This window comes from Narcine bancroftii, chromosome 9 (genome assembly GCF_036971445.1).
Source record: "Narcine bancroftii isolate sNarBan1 chromosome 9, sNarBan1.hap1, whole genome shotgun sequence".
NCBI lineage: Eukaryota > Metazoa > Chordata > Chondrichthyes > Torpediniformes > Narcinidae > Narcine > Narcine bancroftii.
In genome coordinates this window covers 80,805,892-80,830,475 of record NC_091477.1, presented here as the reverse complement: position 1 = coordinate 80,830,475, position 24,584 = coordinate 80,805,892, and the positions used below count along the sequence as shown (strand labels likewise).

Here is a 24,584-nt window from a genome sequence, read left to right as displayed (position 1 = left end):
ATGTGATGACAAATTTCAGCAAATTGGTTATGATCTGGAGGTCTGCCTGTGAGCGTGCTAATAAAAGAATCAATCAGACTTTCATGAGGGAACTGCATAGGAAATTGAGGGGGAATAATAGAAGCCATACATCTGATTGCATTCACTAATAGAGTGACTTAGATGTTCATAACTGTTGTACTATTAGAAAAGCATTATCTTGATGATGTTGGTAGAGGAATAAATAATGGCTACTTCAGCCCACATGCATTTTTCAAAAAAATCTCCAGGATCCATAATTCCCTAATGAATGCTCTGAAGGACACAACCCAACAATGCAGCCCTGGAATATTAGGCTGGATTTTGTGCTTAGTTTTCTGGAGTTCTGCCATTGAACCACCACTAGCAAAGTATGGTGTGTTGGAATCTGTGGGAGCAAGGTTGGCTACATTTTTCACTTTGATTTTGTGATATGAGACAAAATGGGTACACAAAATACTCGTAATGCATTTGAAAAGTTGCATTAGATTTGATTGGAAATAATGTCCTTTCGTGTGGAATTTTTTTTTTTGGCCTGGTTTCTTCCCTCATTTAGTCTCAGCTTTTTAAAAAAATTCAGCTGGCAGAAACAAATGAGGTATGAGATTGTCTCTCTGATGTAGTGATTGTCTAGCGATGTAGTGACAGTCCATGTGGTGGGTTGGTGAAGCCTCTTGGATGATTCTTCTCCCTAGTAAGCTCCACCATGAAACACTTGTACCCCACCTGCAGGCTTGCTCGAAGACTGCATCCAAAACCTGTGTACCCAATTACACTGGACAATTTTTTTTTAAAAGGTTTGCTTCCTCAGGAAAAAAATTGGGGATTATGAGAGACAACTTCAAGCTGAAAACTAAGATATTTTCAGATTTGTTGCATCACATAGGAAGTTGGTGAAACATAAAATTAACTTTTATTGAAATGAGCATGTTTAATTGCATAATGATGCTGACACATTGCATTAGTTCAACTGACCTAAAAAGGTTTTGCCTCTTATTTAGGTTTCTACTCAGCATTTGATGTCTCTCATGTCAGTGTCCAACAATAGTTGGCCAGCAATGATGGATTCCAGTTGCCCTGATACCGCTTTTCCATGGTCACAATGTCCCAGTGAAATATTTCACTGTCTTCATCACTGACTGCACCAAGATCAGCGGGGAAGATGTCCAAGTGTGAATTCAGAAAATGAATTTTCAATGACATATGGCATTTCATGGTTTTGTTTGCTTGAAGTGGACTTACAATATGACAGGAAATTACAAAAATAGGTAATATCTAAAAAAATGGTACATGCTAGGAAAATTTTAAGATGATTTTTGTGATCAGCAGGCCAAAATCCATAAAATACACCAAAAATGTTCAGGAAGCAAGTCTTCATTGTCCAGTGTTTATTCTTGCAACCAACATAATATCACAGGCAAGTTACAATTACTTGAGTGGGAAAATGATGTCCTTTCAGATGATACAACATAGAGGTCACTACCAGAAACCTCTATAAATCCTGATTGAAATGTAAGTATGTATTGATGAAAAGGAAAGCACAGATGATCAGGTATGCTGTGGATTCGCTGTGTCAGAGGGCAAAAAAGAGTCTCCTGAGGTTAATGGGATTAGGCGTCAAAAGTGTGGAACGGGCATAATAGCAACCAACAAGCACATTTACCAAGCTCACGGAGCAATGGTTTTCATACTACAGATCACAGAATTGGAGGATTCAGTGAGGACTTTTTTTGATAATTCAGTAGAACAGAGAAATAAAATGCCAAAACTAATGAGGAGAAAGAGTTTGTATAAATGTATAGTGGAGGCATGGCTGTTAGGTGACCAAGGATGTTCAATACTTTGGAAGCATGGACAAAAGAGAAAAGGAGGTGCAGTGGTTTTGATAAAAAGGAGGAAATTAGAAATAGTGAGAAAAGATGTGATCTCAGAGAAACAAGATGAGGAACAGGATGATGAAGTATCAAAGGCAAAAAGATTGGTGGGAGTTTTCGACAAATAGTAGTGGTGATGTAAGAGATGGCATCAAAACAGGAGATTAAAGATGAAGATAACATGGGTACTGGAGAAATCCTAGGAGACTTTCATTTACATATGGATTGTTTAAACCTAATTAGCTAGAATTCTGAGGTTCCAGAGTGCAAAAGTTGGCAAGTCCTGTTGTTGTAAGACTTTGGTTTGATCATATTTGGAGTTCTGTGTGCACCACACACGCGCACACACACACACACACACACACACACACACACACACACACACACACACACACACACACACACACACACACACACACACACACACACACACACACATTAACTATAGGAAGGAAAATGGAGGCTTTGGAGAGGGTGCAGAAGCAGTTCATCAGGATATTGCCTGGATTGGAAGATATTAGCTCTCAGGAGAGGTTGGACAAACTTGGGTCACCTTCTCTGTCGCGCTGGAGGCTGAGGAGGGACCTGAATAAAGTGTTTAATATTATAATAACCATAGATAGTCAGTCATTAAATGCCAAATACGAAAGGATACAGGTTTAAGATAAGAGGCAGAAAGTTTAAATATTTGCGAGGTTAGTTTTTTTAAAAACACAGAGTGGTGGATGCCTGGAACATACTCTCAGGGATGGTGGTGGAAGTAGATATGACAGCAACATTCAATAGGCATTTTGATGGACACATGCTGGGAGTAGGGAGATTTAGACCATGTGCAGGCAGATTGTCGATTCTCATCCTCATGTTGAAAAATGGCAACTACAGACTCCAAATATGATCAAATGCTTTGAAGCAAGTCTAGCTCTCTTATACCTCCACCAGTGAAGCAATTAAACATACCCGAGTAATCACAAACACCTGTGAAACCAAATGTCCCACATATTATGATGCCCTGAAATGAGGGGACAATGCAAAAAAAGTGCTATAATTTCTACATGGTCAACCCAAAATGTATGCAAATAACCTTTAATATAATCTGGAATGTGCACTTTAATTACATGTAAATTGTTTGAAAACTGAGGATCACAGGGGGAAATAAAGGAAAAAGAAGTGTCTCTGTCCCAAACATTACACAGGACACTGTACTTGTTGAAAGGAAAGAGAGATGATTTAATTGAATATAAAATTCAGGAAGTGCTCGATGGGCAAAATTCAGGGAAGGTATTTCCTCAGACTGGGGTGTCCCATATATAGGGGTTACCGTGACAGGATTCAAGTTGAGATGCAGAGTAAATTCTTCTCTAAGGTGCTGATAACCCTGTGAAACTCTCGACAATGGGAGGCTGTGGAGGCTCAGTTGTTGAATTCAAGAAGATAGATGGATTTCTAAGTATAAAGAGTATGGAGAGAGGGCAGGGATATGGCATTGAAATCTGACTGAATGACAGAACAGCCTTTACCTGCTCCCAAATTCTGTGGTTCCACCAAAGATGATTTTTGTTGAATAATTTAAATACATTTATGTTACTCCACATGTTACCACTAGATGGAGTCAGAGATTAGGATTTTGAACATTAAATTTGCCGCTTTCTTCATTCCCACTTTGAACACACTGAAAGGGTTAAGAATAAGGGTTTGTACCTAGGGATGGGATAGCAGGGTGTGTATGCGAGACTGGAGAGGGAAGGGATTGGTTGGTAGGAGGTGGGGACTGAGTGTGGAGTCAATGGTGGAGGCTGTGATGGTGGACAGATTGCAATGGGGTGGGAAATGTGATTTGGATGGAGGTTGTTAGTGTGCAGATTGGAGTACTGAATGAAAGGCTAGGATAGCAAGGGCAGCATGTTTGGTGAGGCAGTTAGCATAACACCTTCACAGCGCCAGCGATTGGGAATGAACTGGGGTTCTGATCCCGCACTGTCTGTTAGGAGTTTGTATGTTCTCTCTGTGTCTGTGTGGGTTTTCTCCGGGCGCTCCGGTTTCCTCCCATCATTTAAAACATACCAGAGGAGTAGGTTAATGGCATGTAAATTGGGCGGCACGGACTCATGGTCAAAATAGCCTGTTACCGTTCTATATGTCTAAATTTAAAATTTAAAGCAGAGTCTGGTGTTTTGGAGGGGTGGGCTTATGGGAGGGTTTTGGTTTTGGATTGGGCAGAAAGGCTGTGTGTGGGAGCTGAGGGTGGGGAATGGGGTGGGTGTTGGGTCCTAGCTGTGGTTGGCCTCAGGAAAGGGCAGAAGCGAGAGTATCTCAAACCCATAAGACCTAGCAGCAGGGAGTATCGCATAGATCTGAAGGTGTCACGACAGTTCATTTGTGCTTTGTGAATAAGCTCACTGGCAGTGTTGGAGATGGCAGCCCACAGTCTCACAAAATCCCTGAGTTAGAGGCAGTGGGAGGTTGCTGGCCACTTCAAATGCCATCTGTTCACTCCTTCCCTTGCCTCCCCAACTGGCTCTGGATCTCATATGATCTGCCGAGTTCCTCTAAAACTTTTGTGGACTGCACTAGACCCCTGCACACGCAGACTTTCTTATTTATCTCCTGGTTATGATTGAGGTAAGATTGATGAACTATGGCTACAAATCTTTGCAGATGTGCTTCAGAGCCTGAACCCCAGTTTTGGATACATTTATAGACTCTCTACATTACCCCTGTTTTGTTTTTTTTTGTTTCTGTGCAATTCCTTGTGTTCATTCTGCTCCACACTTTGGATTGTTGAGTAAGGACCTGACATCTGTGTTTCAGTCCCTTGCCCCATACTGTTCTTGGTTACCACTCGATGGTATCTCCCTGCCTCAGCTGCTCCACATCAGTGAGGGCAGTGGGAGGTGATGCCCTGATCTATCTACCATGATGCTGCTTTCTGATGCATCATAAGGAAAGAAGTGGCAGACCCCAGGATGGCAGGAATAATGGTAGCAACATCAATATTGAGCCATTAAACAGGTTAGAAACAGTCCTCTCGTCCCAATTCATCTGTTCAAAGATGTCTTCCAAAGCCTTTCCCTCAATCCTTTCCTTTTTGTGAACTTTTCTAGATGTCTTTTGAATCTAATAGTACCCGACTGAACCACTTTCTCTGACAGTTCATTCCACAAACCCCCCCCCCCCCCCCCACCACTATTCTCTGAGAGATATTTAAGTCCCCTTTCAATCTTTCCCCTCTCATCTTAACCTAAGTTTAGGCTCCAATCTTCCTCAAGATTTTATAAATCACTGTAATGTTTCTTATTATATTATAAACCACTATCAGCCTCCTGTGGTCCAGGTAAAAGTCCCACCCTGTACAGTCTTTCCTTATAACTCAAGCCCTTCAGTCCCAGCAACATCCTTGTAGACTTTTTCAGCATCCTTTTAATTTAAACACCCTTCCTATAGAACAGTGACCAGAACAGCACATGATATTCCAGGAGCAGGTCTCTCCAACATCCTTAAAGTTGTAATGTGACAGTCCAATTCCTCTACTCAATGTCTTGTCGTGTGAAGACAAGCATGCCATACACCTCCTTCACCTGTCCACCTGTCTCACTACTTTCAAAGAAGTACATACATGTACCCCGAGATATCTCTGTACCACCCCACATCTGAGGACCTGGGGGAGAGAGAGAGAGAGAGCCACACGCCTTCTTCAAGTGTCTCTGAAACTATATCATTTAGAATCAGCTTGTATTTAGATGAAACCAAGTCCATGCATCACCTTTTCCCTGAACTATAGCTCTTAATCCTTCAATTTCACAAATGCTGAAGCAACGCAAGCAGCCTATTTCCATGGCAGTATGTTTCTTCATGCAATTTAGAGAAGAGTGAGCGGAGGAGAACAAAGAAACATACATGCATAAAGACATTAAAGAATCATCCATTGGAATGTTTCTGAACATGACTGCAAATCAAAGACGCAACCTGAACAAGAGGATTAACCTTTGCAGGAGAGATGCTTCCTTTCAAATGCATTTGTCTAATGATGAATACATATCTAAATACATTTATGATCAACAACTTTTCGGCCTGAGTCAACAAGACTTCTTTTTTATTCTGTTTTCATAACAACACCAAACACAAGAAAGAAAAACATGAGCAGGCATGGCTGATTTGACCCCTTGAGCCTGTCCCACCATTCAGTAAGACCATGGCTGCTCTGAACTCAACCTCAGCTCTACTTACTTGTCTTTAGCGTTGAACATCTCTGAGTAATTTCTCAGTAGTAGCCTGCTTCTCCTAAAAGTTACCAGGTTCCAGAGGAAATGGCAGAGTTTGGCACAAGTAGAGGTATCACAGACATCCTAATGGACAATCTCAGATCTGGCAACACCCAAAAACTAAAATCGTTTGGAAAAAGGCAGTAATTATTTAGAATGATGTATAATACAAATAAGTAGCTGGTGAATAATTTGGACGTTGGTTCCATACAGTCCTGATTCAACCATGTGCTTATTTACAATACAAGTAATTTTACAATGTAATACATTACTAATTCAAGATGCCTATGATTTACACTGGATAATTATGCCATGACTTAATAAGGGGGCAGAAAGTTACTGCCCTGGTTGTGACAAAATGGTCAAAAATGTATTAATCAAACTCTTTCACGTGCAATTTTATCTCATTTTTCAATCCATCAAAATTATACATTTGCCGCATACTATCTTTTGCTGTATGTAGCTGAATATCAGGGGTGAAGTGAAATTTTAATGGTAAGAGCCCCACTTATGTGCAATCAGTATGGATTTTCATCACTTCTCAGTTGCCACATCTTTCCAGTTATAAATTGCTCTGTTCCAAGATCTGCCTCACGTTACATTCCTGATCATAGTTGGGTGGTGCTAGAGAGCCATTTCGCTGCAGTGTGTGTCCACGCAGAAACTGTTGGTGCTTTTGATCGTTTAAATAAGTACTTTGAATGAAGGTCATATTTATTATACCAGACAGAAATCAGCATATTGTAAGTTTGAAATGCTTTATGTCTGCAATTATTTTCATTCAAAGTTGATAAATGGCCCTGTCACTTTTTGTTCTTGAATTTCTCATTCTCATTTTCTATCACATTTTTCCTCTCCCTCACTCTGCATGGTTTTCCTTCCTACTTCCCTCAGGATAGAATAGAGAGGTACATCAGTCTGTCTTTCCACAAATTATTCTGACCATAACTGCGTAGATCAGCATGTCGTCTGGCCGGGTTTGGAATGGCCTCGAATTCTTGTTAATAATCACAGTAAAATCCCAGTTATCTGGAATTCAAGCAACTGGCAGCCTCAAGCAACCAGCAAAAAACAGTAAAATAAATAGGTAAAAAAATATGAAAATTTAAAATTGGCACCCCTAGCGGTTAGTACGCCAATCATGCCACACAATTTCAAACAACTGGCAAATACACTTATCTGGGATCTACCGATCTCCATAGGGGCCGGATACAAGGGTTATTACTGTACCAAGACTGAGCTGTGGAGATTGAAATGGAAATTGATTTAATGCTGGATCTCAGGTGAAATCTGTCTGTACTGGACACAAGGAGCAATGAGTCAAGGGAGAATCAAAGGACAGAGCATGTTGTCAGCCCAATGTTAAGTGAATGTGGCAACCCAGGACAGAGGAGATAGCACAAGCATTCTTGTGAACTTTTGGATTGGCTGAATAGACATCTTAACCCAACATCAGGCTTTAATAATCTCAATATGGAATGTCTGCCTCATCCAGTCAGAGAATGATGAGGGGAGAGGAAGTCACTGACAATGGGTGGTGCAGGTGCATATGGTGTACTACTTGAGAGCTGACAATTGGCAGCCTAAGCCTTGAAATAGTGGAGGCATAGAGTTGTACAGCACAGAAACAGGTCCAACTATCCACAGTGATAGTGATGCCTATCTATGTCAACTCCCTCTATGGCTTTCCTATCGAAGTACCTCTTCAAATGCCTTTAAACATTATAATTGTATACATGACTATACCACTTTCATGTGTGAAAAAACATGCCCCTTTGACCTCCTTCAAATTTTACCCCTCTCACCTTAATCTAATATCCCCTTTACACTGAGTTCCCAGTAAATTGGCATGTCAACGACGGGTGTTTAAAGCTGGGTCGGCTCAGATTGGAGAGTTCACACTAAACCAAGAAAAGCCAGTTCAGTGCAACTTTTCACATAGGGACCCAACAAATGAGGTGGGACCTGCAGCATTACAGCTTTAGTGTCCTGGAGCCAATGTGAAATGCATTGGCTTTGATACTACCTATCTTGGCGGGTAATTATTGGGATGAAAATGTCCCCCATTCACACAGGTAAGTAAAGTGGTAAAAAGGTGGTTAATTACTGTCTTTCATGGGCAGTATAAAAGGGTCTTATGGATAAAAGGACACTGACTGTCTACTTGATCTGTGCCCCATATAATCCCATGAACCTCTGTCAGGTCAACTCTCAGCCTTCTATTGGGACTGCTCCCTCTGTGACTCCCTTCTCTACATCGGAGAGACTGGGGGCAGACTGGGAGATCGTTTTGCTGAGCACCTTTGCTCTGTCTGCACCAGTGACAGAGACCTCCCAGTAGCCAACCATTTCAGTTCTGCGTCACACTCCCACATTCCCGTAAATTAGAGGAACAATGCTTGATTTTCTTTCTGGGTACTCTCTAGCTGGATGGCAATATAATTGACTTTTCTGGCTTCTGATAACCTTTCCTCCTCCCTTCCCTTCTGTTTTACTCCCTCTTCACTCTCTGTTCACCTGGCCATCCCTCCTCCCCTTGCTTGCTGCTGTGCCCTCCCTCCCTTCTCCACCTATTACCTCATGTCTGCAACCACACCTCACCCTTTTATTTCAATGCCTGCTGACATTTTCCCATACCTTGATGGAGGGCTCAATCCCAAAATGTCAGTTATGTATTTTTACCTTTGCTATATAAAGGACAGTTTGACCTGCTGAGTTTCTCCAGCATTGGGTTTTTATTTCAACCACGGTGTCTACAGACTTTCGTGTTTTACAACTCCCAGTCTTGCCTGCTCTAGTGAGAACAAACCCAGCCTTTCTAATCTCTTCCTGTAACTAAATCCCTCCATGTCAGGCAATGTCTTGGTGAATCTCTTCTGCATTCTTTTTTAATGCTTCCACATATTTTGTGTATTACACTACAATCAAAATGTCTGCAGACTTTCTTGTTTAACCACATATTTCCTCCAGTGTGATGACCAGAATGGTATGGAATACTCCAAATGGGATTGTTGGCCTTGCTTTAAGTGTCAGCCTAGACTCAAAGGACCAAATAGCCTCCTGCAAAGTCATAAGAGAATGTAAAAATCACACATTTGCCATAATGATTTGAGGCAAGTGCCAGGATGAACAAACGGCTTTTCTGCCCGATTTGAATGGAAGGGAGCAGCTACAATAGCTGAAGGTGATGCACATTTGAACGTTAACAATATAAAAATAAACTCTCAAACATTTCCAAGAATTGTTTTAAATGATGCAGCCATTGGATCATTAACAACATTCCCCAATGATGGTGTAATGAATGACGTACTGTTTCTGTACAGATTGTTGAGCAACTTGTGCACTCATGCCTCTTTGCCAACAGATATCACCTTACGCATGCCATCTCACCCCAAATGTACATGCTACATAGCCTCCATTAGGAGGAAACTGGTGATCAAGGATAACCATGAACCAACTCAACGGCCCTCATCCCCACACCCTCCTTTAAGCACAATTGTTATAATCATAATTCTGCATTTGGTCTTCATACCCACTTTTCCATTTCAGCAAACTAATAGATACTCTGGAGGAGTCGCTTGTGACTCCAAAGGACACATGCTGTAATCTGTAGGTCTTCTTCAAGTCAGCACAAATGCAATAACTTTCATAAGGTCCTGAAATACTGCAGAATAATTTTGCCTTTAGATGGAAATGTGTTTGTATATCACAGCATTCTGTATTAAAGCTACTCACTCGAGTTTTTGTTCTTGGAACAGCATTAAGAATATGTGTGCACTGAGTTAACCCTGTTGAATTTTGAATAGAGTTGAGTGATCAGAATAATGGGAAGGTCTATTTTGAAGGGGAAGAACCTTTGTTAATTACATGCTTTAGTGAATGGGATGATGAATTGTGTCACAATATCTTTTCTTGATCCATTCCACCACCAAGTAAACCATAGAGATGGCATGGGGTTGATGGGTCAGTGGGAACAAATTACATTGAGGTACTGGAATGTGGTTAGGCAAAGCCATACTGGTGTCTGGTTATGATTGGTTTAAATGAGTCTATTCTACATACTATTGACACACAATTAACATAGATAAGAAATTAGCAGTTCAACATAGACTAATATTGTTTTAGACCAATGTTGAATCATGGTCAGAAAATGGAATGGTTCCCTTCAATTCATTTAGAGACACATCTGAAGTGAAATAATCCTATCTTTTTCAGTACCTTAGCACTCAATTTATTATTTTTTTTGTGCTTGCATAATAAAATATTTTACTCAACATTTCTTCTGTATATAGACATGGAGAAGGTTGCAACTAAGCAAATTCAGAATCACACACAATTAATTTGAAAGCTGATATGAGTTCTAGATCTTGGTTTAACTCCCAAGGTAATAAAAATAATGTGCAGGCGATCATAAATTAAGCAGCTTGCTTACAGGCATCCTTGTTTCAGATATTAGAGTTGTGCCAAAGATGTCATATTCTAGCAGTTCTTTTGCTAGAATATTTATTATTGTACTGACAGCACATTGAAGATGTCTGATTCACCAGGAAGCAACTCCCTATTTTTACCTTTTATAAGTCGAAGCACTTGGGTGAGACCTCATAAGTCTTTGGACTTGATTCTTTAGACTCTCTTTATAAATATTATGCCCAACCCATAGAATATAAATACTCTTGACTTCTATCATTTTCATGAGCCTTATAATTTTTTTCATACTGGGGAAGGGACAGATTTTCTCTGAGAATTACGTGTTGCTTAGTTGATCATTAGAAAAAACATTCTCAGAACTTGAGTCTTCCTGTGCCTTCCACACATTTTTAAATCTCCACGGTTTTCCTGACTATAACTCAGCATCTCAATTTGGTATTTTTTTTTCCATTTGTACATTTCAAAGGTTTATTTCAGAACTTTGCAATTCAGACTACATGCCCACCCTTTGTATCTTTTACCTAAGATAAACCACTTAATATTTGTAGAGTAATGGGATAAAAAGACAATGAGGTTTGGTCTCAATAGATCAGTTCAGCTGAATTAAAAGTGGATTAAAAGTATTACACATCAGTGATATTTTTTTTCCTCCTGCTAACAGATTTCAACAGGAACTGGAAAAGGCGCCTCTGGCTTTATTCCTTGAGAATGTATTGCACTTTGTAAAATGCACAAAAATAATTGAACAATAATGCTATTAGAATACATGACAAATTGGTTGCACATTTTCATTCTTTTCTAAATCTGATTCTCATCTTTACAATAAAAAATAAATGATAACATACCAGACAGTTACAGTCTTCCTCCTGAGCCTGAGCTGAACTATGCTCCTTATTTAGACACAGCTTGCCTGAACAAAGTAGTTTGGACAGTTTCTCCCTTAGGTGCAATGGCGAAGCATTTTCTTGGCTATGACTATAGGAATGCTTGCCAGATGTGGATTATGACCTTAAATCTATATGTAGAGTTGGGTGATTAGTTTATTTTGGTTTGCCTCTTTCATCTGATTATAATGTTTTGCATTAATTCTTTTATTTCTTTTCATCGAGTTTCTGAATTTCTACCATGGGCTGACCCTTGAAATATTGTTATACTTCTTTGTCTCTTAACATAAAGATACATATTCATTTTATTTACCACTATGTTTTCACTTTGAAAGTACTGTAATCTTGATCTTTGGATGATATATTACAGGTATTAGTTTCAAAGTAATTATCCTTTAGGTAAAAACCCTTGATGTTTTGATTGCCTTTCTGAGGGTGGAAGAAGAAGGGAGATGGTTTTTCATCGCATCTCCACAGTTAGTGTATCTGGTATTGTCTGAAAGGAGTTTGCACGTTTTCCCCACAACCTGTGTGGTTTTCCTTTGGTTTCCTCCCCCCCTCCAAAACATATGGGGTTGTTGGTTATTTGAGGGTAATTGGGTGGCTTAGGTTTCAATGGCCAGAACAGGCTTCAACTGCATTGTAAATAAAAAGAAAGAAAATAATTTTACATTTTGAGAATGCCTTCTCGAAAATGTTTAATTCCCTCTGTATGAATTTCAATTTGAAAAACGCAGTGTCAATGAAGTGTTCCTGAGTCTATTTTTTACATATTGTGGATATTTGTTATGGAAATTATCTTTGACATTTTGTATTTTGAAAGGAATTATCTGCTCAATAAAAGTATTGTCTCGGGTCAAAAGTTGTCTTCCTGATTCACTTAGAGTACTTTAACAATGCAATAATCTCAAGTCCCTTCAACTTCCCACCTCTTGTTACTCCGCTTCAGTTGCGAGAATAAATAACATAATAAGTAACGAGAGTTTGTTGCCACAAACATTCTGATTAGCTGCATCCACACAGGTATGCAAGATACACCAGCTTCAAAAGTATATATTACATTACACCAATATGCCAAGACACTGCAGACACTAAGAGACAAGGACTCGATGGACATGGTGGGGTGGTTCCTGGGCAGACTGTCCAGATCATCTGATGGAGTACCTCATCACCAGTGTTCATGAGAAAGCACCAGGACTTAGCCTGGTTGGTGGTGAGAGGAGCCCTCCCAGTCAGATCCTTCCTTCACAACCAGAAGATCACCCACAACCCATGTTGTCCCTGAGATACTGCAGTGGAGTGGAGACAGTTACCCACCTCTTTGCAGATTTGCTAAGTGTGTGTGGAGAAGGATGTAAGAGTCCTTGTCATGGTTCACCCCCAGCAGCAGTGTGACAGAGGACTCTCTGTTCCCAAGGTTGTACACAAAATCAGATATCCGGAACTGCTGGAAGACCATCAATTCGATGAAAGATGAACCTTGGTCTGCTTGAAACTTTCAGCACACAGAGATGTTGGTGTGAGAGTGTTGTTAACTGGCATGTTACAGGCTACTGATGTAGATGCTGAAGGACACCCTGAGAGTTGAGGAAGGGCCACAGTCGACAGTCTTTCCGTTACTGGACATTGGGGGGGCTGAGACCAATGGGAAGCCCCTCAAAAAACAGAGGGGGGAGTAACACAAGGAGCCACAGTATTAATAGAAATGTAAAGGGATGGAAATGTATGGATGTGAAACTAAAGGTGGGAAGATATTTTGAATGTATTTCCTTTTGTAAATAATTTATTCTAAATAAAGTTTATTTTTTGGTAAATTAAAAAAAATATATATTTACCTTCAATGGACACTTCATGACCTGCTGAGTTCCTACAGCAGTTTTGTTTTTAACTACCATCACAGCATCTGCAGACTTTCATATTTTACTCCAGCTCCTTGAAAACTGTTTCAAAGTGAAAATAATGCCAGCGAGAGACTAGTGTGCATTGCTTTTTGTGTGCTATTTTACCAGTATTGTTTCTGCATGTGGCAGAATGGCAATCTTGTCTCCACCACAGTATCCTAGTTGAGTGCTACATTGGCAGATTTGTGCTCATCAGCACTCAGCAGCAGTAACATTCCTCAATCCATGAATTCAGTATTCCAGTGTTTTGGAGTGACAAACCTTTGTCAACCAACACGCCTGCTGAAAGTTATACAATGACTAACCTGTATGCTCCAATTTGTGCAGGAACAGAGTTATGCCCACATGCCTTGAGACTCTGATGCCACGTAGTGTTGGACTTTTATCTATTAGTGCACTCTCCAAGTATTATATAATGACAATAAGTGGCCACTTGTACTGTATCCAAGCAATAATGAAGACAGACCAATATTCACTGGTACTGACCCAAGTAAACTAGTACACCTATATTCATAGAACCATAATCCAACATGCACAATTTCCAAAGGCATCTGCTTGCTGTCATCACAGTACCACATCATTGTCACCAAAGACTGTGGGGTGCACATCTCAACCTTAAACATATTCATCACTCAACCAGGCTGCCATTTAGAGCAGAGACTTTGAGGATGGTGTGGAAGTGGCCCCATGTTCGCACAGTGTTTGGCCACACTCCCCTTCCCCAATCCCTCCCGCCCTCCAAACTGCCCACACACTAATTTCCATGCCAATGTCCAACACTTTTTCATGATGTAGAACTAACATCAGTTAGCAGTCAAAAAAAGTAATTTGGCTGCTGCACAGGCAGATGGTGATCAGTCAGGCAGGCACAAAGAGGAAACAAATGCCAGGTCAAAAATATAGGTTTGGGATTTGTTCCTTGTTTCACTCTGAGTGAAAAATGCAGGCTGTGGGTTGCACATTTTACACAAGATTTAACTGTTAACAAGGAACGGTTGATGACATAATCATAGGAACGAATGATGCTGGGGAGATGATCTTTACGCTGATGTGAATTGTGCCCAGAAATAGCTGGCTCCCTTTCTCAATGTGCAGGTAATCTGCTGGCAATCACACACTAATGTGCACAAAGTGATTCTTGTGTGCATTTAATACACTGAAATAGTCCAATTGCCAGTTGCACTGACAATACCCTGGTGTAATCCCGCGGGACAGCCAAACAAACAGAGGGATCAGAGTCGATAAGGGAAAGAAAGTGGAAATTTTCCAGGGAAAGAGGGAATCATGGTGACCATCTGCTTGGATTTAAAATTTATCAAATGGGCCTTTCACACATTCTCAGCAATAGTACATGATTTCAACTCAAGTCAAGCAGCAAAGCCCCACAGGTTTTAATAAGATAAAAAATATCCTGAAGCAAGTGCTTAAATCTATATATCTTTCCAACCAATGAAGCTGACATTTCTGTGGATGACCTTTTGTTTTTCACGGCACACTTGTTTTGCTGGCATGCCATTAGCCTGTAACTTTGTTCCTAATGACATTCTGGTAGACAGCTGGTTGACCTCTTTGAGAGTTAAACCCAGTTAATGATTAAACATAAATGAAAAAAAATAACCAGCTCAATACCTATATTTTCCTTGTGCAAACAAAAAAAAATAAAGCATTCAAAATAAATAAATTTGTTATAGTGATTCTGCAAAAAATAGTTCCGTCTACAGTTTGGTATCTGTAACCTTTTCAACCAAACCACGTTATTGAATTTGGTATAATGTTATCAGTCTTGAGAGAAAGAAAACTATAGGTGCTAGGTCAGAGAAGTGTTTGCTCTATAATTCATACTGCAAACACACTTGCATACTTTGAATACCTTGCACTTTTGGAAAATAACACAAATCCAACAACTACTAAGTTTGCACAGTCCTGTTGAATGAGCCAGAAATAGTCTGAGATCTCATTCCCATTGTTTTTTTCTTTCACATGTACAGAATGGTAACAGGCCCTTCTGGCCCATGAGCCCATGCCACCCAATTGACCTATAACCCCGGTATGTTTTGAATGGTGGGAGGAAACTCGAGAACCCAGAGTAAACTCATGCAGACACAGGGAGAACCTACAGACAGTGCGGGATTCGAACCCAAGTCCCGGTCGCTGGTGCTGTAATAGTGTTGTGCTAACCGCTACACTAACCGGGCTTCCCCTATGTTCTTGAATTAAAGATTTCAGCTAAATCTGAGCAATCAAACTTTGTGACTAATGATAGGTTGGTGTGTGCATAGGTGAGCAGGGCAGTGAATGATCTATTTATGGGCTTGTCTCTGGGAATTCAGGCCAAGGACTGTATTAGCCTTGCGCCAGGAATGGCTTTTACTTTGCATATCCTGCAGGTGTTGAGCTCACAAGTTGAATGAGGTTCCTGATGCCAGGAACAGGCCTGGGTTGCTGCGGAAGAGAGAGACCCGTGTATGTAAGGATGTCAAACTTGGATACTAGGAACCAACCAGTAGATGGTTGGGGCAAGTTGAGAGCTGGTTGAGGATCAGGGCATTAGCCAAATACTGAGGATCAGGGGAATGGTAGTCTGGAAGAGGACAAGTTGTGAGCTGTGGAGTCCAAAGTTAGGGGTGGGTAGTTGCGTTGGGGGTTGGCATTGTGGGAAGGGGCAGGGAGTAAGATTAGTTTTTGGAATTAGGGGAATGAGGAGCAGTCAGGGGGAAGGGGGGTGCGATAGTTAGATCAAACTGGGTGATTGAGGGAATGATGGGGATGAATAAGAGTGGTGGGGAGGAGATTGGTGTCTGTGGGTAGTTAGTTGATTTTAGAGGACTATAGGTTCAGTTTGGGTGGGATGTCAGGCAAGAGCTTTGAGGTTGGAGGGGAAGGGCAGGGAATGGGACCCAATAGAGGGAGCAGGTCCTCATGTTCTGTTAAGTTCCCAGTGGCAGCCCAGGGTGTGTTCAGACAGCTCTATTTTGTATGCAAAAGCAGTCATCACCAGCGTTGTGAAACGTTGTGTTTCGAGTGGCCTGAACATTGCAAACACACTGTAACAATCGTGGAAGTGGCATCTGGATGTGCTTTGTTGGAAGCTGCCGTGTGTGTTCACAGTCTTGTGTCTGAGCACAAAAGTAGCAGAGTGGACACCAATGAAAACTGAAGATGAGGTAGACAATTACCTTTTACGTCCAACTTGAATTTTAATACACAAAATCATGGTGCTGGTAATCCAATTTCTAATCTTAGTTCTTTTTATTGGGAGTAGGGTGTTGTAGGATATGGAGTATCTTTGCCTCATCTTTGAAAACACCTGCTGGTTCCCTCTCAGTGTGATAACTGTGGGCATATTGTTCACACTTACCAACAAATGTCCTTTCTGACAACTTAGCAGCAGAAATGTTTGATTTATGGCTACTTCTTCACTATTCAGGTTGGGAGCCCCTGTCACCATGATAATTAATGAGTAAGTTTGACAGGAGCAGAAAGTGAACAAATTCCTTGTCAGCGCAGAACTGGCTTCCAAGGTATACTGCCTGGTCTGGATGGGTGCCATGTGTCCCATGCACTCTCGCCTTTCCTCTTATTTCTAAAAATTATCCTCACATTTCCACTTTGCAATACTCTCTGTGATCAGCTCCTCATGAACACGGATTGCTTTGAGGCTTTTTTCTTATGTCGTACTGGCTGCTCCCGACTATTTAAATGGCAATTGGAGCTTTGGTTTAACATCTGTGAACGATGTAGCAATCCCTCTGCACTGCCAGAGCAAGGGCCTGGACAACGTGTGTATGTCCTGGACACAAGTACACGATCTTTCATCTCTGCGGGAAGACTGCTCCTTGTTTCTTCCGAGTAACATTAAGCTGCGAAAAGCAATCAATAATTGTGCTGGAAATATTTGATCGAAAATACAAAAGTTATCCCTTTTCTGACTTTTTAAAGCTGTCCTTTCCTCAGCTTTTTGAAAAGTGGTGAAAACATAGAGCTGGCCACCAGATGGAGAGGTTGAAATGAGTTGCACATTGCACCTTAAGTGTAGATGATGGAAAAGAGCATATTTTTGATGGGGATTTTGTATGTTGATGGGAAGGTGAAAAGTTGGGAAAGATATTATGTTGAACAAGTGAGTTAATTTCTTCAAATGAGAGAGCTTTCTAATTCATTTATCACATGCTTCAAGTGCCACTGGTTCATCGTTGTTCATGCGTTGCCAAGGAGACATGAAGGGAATTCTTATTTTCAAACACTGAAGCAAGTCATTTCTTGATCTTGCGATAAAAATATATCGGAATAGATCAGATTTATTTAAGAAGCAATTAAAGTATTATGGATTGGCAGCAGCTTTGCAAATCAGTTGCTCCTCATAAATGTGATCCAAAACAGTCTTAATTTAGTCATTACATTGTTAGAAGGTTTTAGCACACTTTTCATGGCTTTATCAAAGACTGATGTTAGGCAATATAAATTGCCTAGGTAATGGAGGTTGGGTGCAAGTCCAAGAGGAATTGAGAATGTAGAAGTTCCTCTCAAGTTGCAAATGCTGCCACAGTGAAAATTCAATATCATTTAGCTTTTGCAAGTTACCTGTTACAGATGTTTAATGTGAGGAATTATTTGTAAAAGTGGCATATATTTCAAGCACATGAAAATCTTGGAGCATCATGTACATTTTTTTGGGATTAACTGACTTTAGATCCAGGATTGCCATTCATAGCCATACAGGCATAGGAAGAACTTTCAAAATCCACACAGACAGCACATTAAGTCAGCATTGAATCCTATTCATTGGAGGAGTGAGTCAGGAGGTCTAGTTGTCCCAATGCGCTACCTTTACTTGTGCTAAACAGCAGTTTTCAGTTTCAAATAAGGTCAGAATTTTAAAATCTTTTGCATACTAATGAAACTACTTGCATTTTAATATTGCTTTAAATAGAGTTAATATTTCCAGTCACTTGACCTGAACCAACCACATTTATGCAGTTATTAAGAAAGCACATCAAAAACATCCTTTTCAGAAGGCAAAGGCAAGTCCCTTAACAAATTCCACAAGTGCACTATTGAAAGCGTCCTTGGTTGGATGCATCCCAGCGAGGTTCAGGAACTGTTTTGCCCTAGATTGGAAGAAGCTGCAGAAGGTGAATGCAGCTCAGAATATCACACAAATCTCCCTCCCTCCATCAACACCATTTCTACCTTCTGCTACTCTGTAAATGCAGGAAACGTACTGAAGGATCATACTCTCGGCCACACTCTCTTCTCCCTCTTCCCATTGGGGAGGAAGTTCAAGAGTGTGAAATTGTGCACAGGTTCAAAGACAGTTTTGTCAGTGCAGCCATCTTTTTCTGAATGAACCTCACAATTCCCATGCTGCCAATACCATGTAGCGATTGATCATTTCACTGTAATACTGTAATGTGCTCTTGGCAATATAATTTGTAGTACCAGGTACACGATCCTTTATCCGAAAACCTTGGGGGACAGTGTGTTCTAATTTTGGATTTTTCCGGATTTCGGAAAGCCAGATTTAAGCCTACCCGAATTGTGCTGCCATATTCATCCCCACCCCCTTCCAGTCGCCCTGCCGTCTCCCCCACACCCCCCCTCGCTCCTCACCCGCCTGACTTGCGCTGCCGGTCTCCCCCTCCTCCCCCGCTGACTTGCACTGCTGCCTCTCTCCCCACTTGCCAGATTATGGAGCTTTCTGGATTTTAGATGTCCGGATAAAGGATCGTGTACTTGTACTGTATACATGTTAGCATTGATTTGCTGGATTGCTCGTGGAATGTGACAATAAACTTGAACGTAACAAGGTTCACAATATAGATGACAATAAAAACGTAGACGTTAGAATGGGCCTAAGTTGATGAAACATTTTAATCAAAGGTTTGTGAAGGAAGAGAGAGAGAGAGAGAGAGAGAGAGAGATGTGAAGAGGAGACAACATGACAGTCAGTGGTGGGAAGGCACAAAGGTCTAGGATTGGAGGATCTGGAAGGTTGTAGAGCTGAAAGAGTAGGAATATGGTAAGATTTAAACAAATGGATAGGAACTTTGAAAATGAGGTGTCTTAAGAATGAGCCAACGTGTTGGTGAGTACAGGGGTGACTGGGGCACTCTAGGCTCATGGATCTGTAGCTACGTATGGATGAATCATGGTTTAGAAGGATGGTGTTAGTTGGGAATTGAATAGTTATGTTTGGAGCTACAACTGTATGGAGGAGGATTTCGGCAGAAAATAAACTGAGGCAGGGCCGAAAAATAAACAGAATCTGAATTTGTTAATAATTGGTGTTGAATTAATTTAACATTGTAACATTTCCAAATATTGTATTAAGTTATTTAGTTTTATTAATTCATGATGATTCATCTGTACCAAACCCAAATCTGCAAATATTGACATTTGCAACATAACTTGGCTTCAAGGTCATTTGATTCACAAACTAAATATTACAAGAAACAATATGTGCTCTAGCCTTGTAGCATAATTTTATTTAAAGATTACTTTTAAAATATCAATTCATGAATAAGTTTTCAGTGATGAAGCAAAGGAGTTGATCTATAGATCTCAAATTGTGTGGCAGAATCACGGTGAAAATAAATATTTACAGGTCACGAGGGCAGAATCTTGCTGATTATACGACACAACTAGCGGTGTGATAACTACTTAAGATTTACACACCCTTTTTAATCATAGACATTACATATTGTAGGAGACTACCAGCATAAATTTCATACCAGAAACAGATCACATTCTAAGAAGGCATTCCAACACCAGTAATGACCTCAAAGTTTGTACGTTTTGATTTTCACAGTGTGTCTCCAGTGGAGCTCTGTACTGTACAGGCCAATTTTCAACATCCTCGACAATAGTTCATCTCTCATAGAGGTCAAGTTAAAGAAGTTGTGCAGAGGACCAAGATGGTCATAAACTCTGTGTCTCTACTTTGATTCACTAAAATTAGAAATCAGTGAGGTTTATCGTTGGAAAGGCGATTTTGTTCATTAATCTTTGCACCGCAGATTAATGAGGAAAGAGAACATTGAGGTCTGCATGACGTGATTTTGTAAGCCGAGGAAAAGCCATGAGTAGTGCATGAAAATATGTAAGCCATATTCCTTCCCCCCCACCCCCCCAAACCCCACACTTTGGTTTTAACGTGTAACTTTCCCAGTTAGTGAGCATGTGGATTATGTGTCACTGGCCTTCTTTTGTAAGAGCTATTCAGCTAACCAACTGCAATCCAACTTGTGGGAATGGGGAAGAGGTTTAGATCCCTTTAAGAGCAGAAACTAGAGGCTTCTCAGTAAGATGGATTTTGTGAAAAGGCCTCTCAACTTCCCAACCACCACCCACCTCTTGTTGATGCAAAGAAGGTTTGGGGAAGGTAAAATAAACTGTTCAATTATCTGCTGATACTAATTCAATGATGGATATCGGAATATTTGAGTCTTAAGCTATAGAAATGTAGGATGCTAATTGATGTGTTTTAATTACAGTACAATTAGAGGTCGAATTTGAAAACTGTACGGCTTGAGTATCAGCAGTGAAAATGAGGCAGGAAGTGCTGGTCCGCCTGAACTCAGTGTATATTTCATGATTATTTGCGGATCAGGAATCCAATCCCTTGCCCTTCAAGCAAGACTAGTTGTGCCCAGCTTCACCGATGGCCCTATCGACTGTTGCTCCATCTTAGGCCTCCTGCCTGCCACTTGTATTCTCTCTGTTCACGTGGCTGCTTGAACACCCAACCTTCTTGAAGAGGTCCAATAATAAACACCAGCAAAATGTGAATCCCTGGTGTTTAAGGCTGTTTTGGACTTTTCCCTATTTGATGATGCAATCCCGGGAGTTACAGATACACAAAGCATGGGACGGAAGTACAATTCCCTTAGAAGTTATTTGTTCAACAAGATGAGCCAAGTCCTGATGACCCCTGCTTAAACCAGATCTAAATCTGCAAAGCTCATAAACACATGAAGTCTCACAAATAAAAATGCCCATGTTGCCTATTTTCAATCGATTGAAGAAAATCATTAATGTCAAGCTTCAACGACCTCATGAGCAGCCCAAAGATGTTGTTTTTTTTTCTGATTGGAGGGCTTTAGGAGGAAGCATTGAACAGTGGGTGCTTGGCTGGAATGGATGCAAGTACCATGGGAAAACCCAAATGGCTATTTGATAGGTCCATATTGCATACGTAGAATACAATGAGCCAGAGAATGGGCACCTCTATCATACCCATCATAATATCAGGCAATGCCATATCCATTCCAGGGCTGCATGAATCATGGATTATTCCAGAGACAATGAAAAGCCAGCAAACCTTTTATAGTAAAATCCCCATTATTCGGAATACAAGCAACTGGCAGCCTAAAGCAACCGACAAAAAAAAGGCAGAAAATAAATAGGTAAAAAATACAAAAGTTTAAAATTGGCATCCCTAGCAGTCAGTTCACCAATCTACGCAACACGCAATATCAAGCAACTGGAAAATTCACTTATACGTCATCTACCAATCCCCTAAGGTGCCGGATAGCGGTGGGTTTACTATGTTTAGATGACACCACAGGTTAGAGGGTCACAAAGCTCAGGACCATGGTAAAATGCATGAACCAAATGTAGGCACTTGCACATTTCTTTGCAAGGGCTTGCCGACAATTTGTATTCAGCACCTGATGTTCCTGCTTGTGGAGGTATGGAGGAGGCTTCCCAAAGATCTTGCTGCTTCAATTGAATGGCTGGTCTCCACCACGTGGGTGTTGCTTCAAAGAAGAGCAGAATGCCTCCAGGGAGCAGTTTATTTCTCACTGAGCAGAGAGATGTCACTCTTCAACACATCATTATTTTCATTGAACAAAATGCCAATTGTGAGCAGGTTTCTGGTCTTAATCGACAGAGATGTCAAAACAATGACAACTCAATGACAGTTGCACAGGGCAAACAATTGCTGCTAAAGAGCAGTTTCTGTCCTGAATAAGCAAGGAGATACTGAACATGAGCCTCCTGCAGAGACTGGGATATGGCACTCCTCACATTGTGCAGAGAACTGGCTGTGAGGAGAAGAATCCAGAGAGCAGGGTCCAGACACATGGCTTGGGATTTACTATCAGTCTCACCTCTGGGTCTGGAGGTTGAAATAATGCTGGAGCATTCTGAGTGCCAGAAGATGGTCATACTATTACCTATCCAGTTACCTGTTAGCTTGCCTGTGATGTTTCAAAGCTTTAATGTTCACCCTTTCATATGATCAATAAGTCATCTCCTATTATTGCCTCTCATGGAGAACACACCCATTATTTCAGCCAACCCTCCCTGATGACTCTTTCTATTGAGTTCAGCCCATCCAACAAGGCGAAGTTTTCTTGGGTTAATGAGGATGTCAGTACGGACTCAGTGATAAAGAACAAGCTTTCTTTAGCTGGACTAGAGCCACATTGACGACATGCTTGGACTTTGAATCTTACAAAAAAGGTACTGAAAGAGGGAAAGGATGGTATAATTTTACTAAAAAATATTATATCAGTACCATTTTTTTCTTATAAACTGTCTGACACACTAACCACATCGAATAAATAATGTCTTATATCATGCAACATGAAGTGACTCATGTCTGCCTTAACTGGAAAGGACACTGAGGGAGTGCTGTGAGCATCCGTAGGATGAGCACATCAACCGATAAGTTCTTAAAAGAAAAGTCCTTGTTTGTTAAGAACACTCTGTGAAGTTGATGTCTGAGCAGTCTGTAGTAAGTTCGAAAACCCCCTGTCAGGTCTCCTGACATCAGCAGAATCTCCCTTTCAACGGACAGAAATTCAGCTAGCCAGCACACGCACGACGAGTGGTACTGACAATGTGCAGTGAAGGCCAAAAGTTGTCTTCAAGAGATTCCGTTTATGTTGGTAGGGATGTATACTGTGTGACCTGTGGGATTGTTATGTGCATCATTGTTTAACAAAGACATCAAACTTAATTCAATTAATTGTTCCTTAATTTCCTGTTGGTGATATTTTGCCTGGAAATAATCCTTAGTTCCATCTACCCAGATTAGATTGCTTTTGCATACGATTTCTGCGCAGAAATTAGGATCCAATTTGTTATATTGATACACCTCCATTCCACTCCCCTTCCTTCACCTATCAGATAAAATATAATGTTAACAAGTACAAGAAAATTGGCACTGAGTGCATGAAAGAGTATCAGTTATTGGTTACACTGTGTAGTTGGTTTCAATGGAGCTGAATGTCTGGAGGTGAGAATAACTAGGAGCTGATATGCAGAAATTTATACCAACCACACAGGAGAATTTTATCCCCACAATTGTCTAATTTCATAAGTTAAAAGTTAGGGTGGCACAATTAGTGAAGCTGTTAGCGCAACGCTGTTACAGCACCAGCGATCGGGACTGGGCTTCGAATCCTGCGCAGTCTGTAATGAGTTTGTACATTCTCCCTTTGTATGTGTGGGCTTTCCCTGAAGGCTCCAGTTTCCTCCCGCCATTCAAAGCATAGAGGGGTTGTAGGTCAATTGGGTGTAAAAAGGTGACACAGGCTCATGGGTCTGTTACCTTGCTGTATGCTTAAATTAAAAAAAAAATAAAAAAGCTGAGAAATTAGGAAGTGGTTGTCACTTGTCACTATATACAAATACAAGTTAAAACTGGAAAAAGATTGAGGGCGGAACAGCAAAATGTAAGGGAAAAAAAACAAATGAGTAACTTCCTCCTCCTTTCTCACAATTCCCCAGTCTCTGTCACATCTGGTCCCAGGATGAGGTCTTCCATGCAAGATCGACTGAGATGTCTTCCTTCTTCAATGTAGGCCAGGACAGGGGAGGGGGGTGGAGTGGTGACCCACTTGGGCCACTGGGCATGGGCCTACAATTTTGAGAGAACCTAACTCGCCCTGGTAGAGGCAAAGGGGTTTGCCTCGGTAAAGAATATTGATATTGTAAATAGAGAAAGATAGTCAAGGGGGGCATCCTTTAGCACAAAATATTAATACTTTAAAGACAATTTATAAAAGATTAATATAAATAAATGCAAATAACTGAAAACAACTCATGTTCCAAATTTATTATATGTACCTTTTATTATATGTTATGTGGGTGGAAAGAAAAAGTTTGAAAACCACAATTTTAATCGTACCTTATTGACTTGTTATGTGCATGGTTTCATAACTCCAAAAGGAAATGGGCCAATGACAATTTTTCTCAAGCAAAATACTT

The 24,584-nt window shown here is 40.7% G+C and overlaps 1 protein-coding gene and 1 long non-coding RNA gene across 8 annotated transcripts in view; one reads left to right on the top strand and one right to left on the bottom strand.

Moving 5' to 3' along the window:
* Window positions 1-24,584, bottom strand: part of ppp2r3a (protein phosphatase 2, regulatory subunit B'', alpha) — a 315,951-nt gene that overhangs the window by 123,234 nt on the left and 168,133 nt on the right. The gene's annotated exons all lie outside the window — the stretch shown is intronic.
* Window positions 1-24,584, top strand: part of LOC138742329 (uncharacterized) — a 75,678-nt gene that overhangs the window by 47,700 nt on the left and 3,394 nt on the right. The gene's annotated exons all lie outside the window — the stretch shown is intronic.